Here is a 517-nt window from a genome sequence, read left to right as displayed (position 1 = left end):
TTTATAAGATTGCCTTGAAGTTTCTCAATTGATTGTTCCATTCGTCTTTGCGAAAGATAAATAGGAGCACCCGAATAATCTCCTGTTAATAAAAATATATAAATAGAGCAATCTATTCGAAACGTCGAGGTATATTCCTTCCTAACATAACATTTTTCCCTATAACCATCTACGTAATGTACTGCTGGCATATCGCATTGTTATTTCACAAAACATTCACAATTTGTTTATCTCAGCAAAACCAGATTTTTTGATATCGGTGGGCAATTGTTCCAACAAAAAATGGTAGCGCACCAGGTGCACCATCATTGTGAGCTAACGGCTATTTGATTCTGTTCAACCATGAAGCCTCTGTGGTCAAGTGGTTATGACGCTCACCTTTACAGTAAGAACCGAAAGGTCCACTGATTAATCTCAGATAAGAAAGTATAATACATACTCCAAGTATTGAAATACACGCCATCGTGTTGGGATTCAATATTTCGACATTAATTATGTCATCATCAGGAATGAAAAA

At 36.0% G+C, this 517-nt stretch overlaps 1 protein-coding gene across 1 annotated transcript in view; it reads left to right on the top strand.

The window, feature by feature from the left end:
- The window catches only part of LOC117124433 (cholinesterase 1-like), a 17,880-nt gene that overhangs the window by 1,576 nt on the left and 15,787 nt on the right, over nt 1–517 (top strand). The gene's annotated exons all lie outside the window — the stretch shown is intronic.

Source organism: Anneissia japonica, unplaced genomic scaffold, assembly GCF_011630105.1.
Source record: "Anneissia japonica isolate Jap-2015-1 unplaced genomic scaffold, ASM1163010v1 scaffold665_len1252844_cov201, whole genome shotgun sequence".
In the NCBI taxonomy this organism is placed as follows: Eukaryota; Metazoa; Echinodermata; class Crinoidea; order Comatulida; family Comatulidae; genus Anneissia; species Anneissia japonica.
The sequence above is the reverse complement of the archived record's forward strand: the minus strand, read 5'-3'. Positions and strand labels throughout refer to the sequence as shown.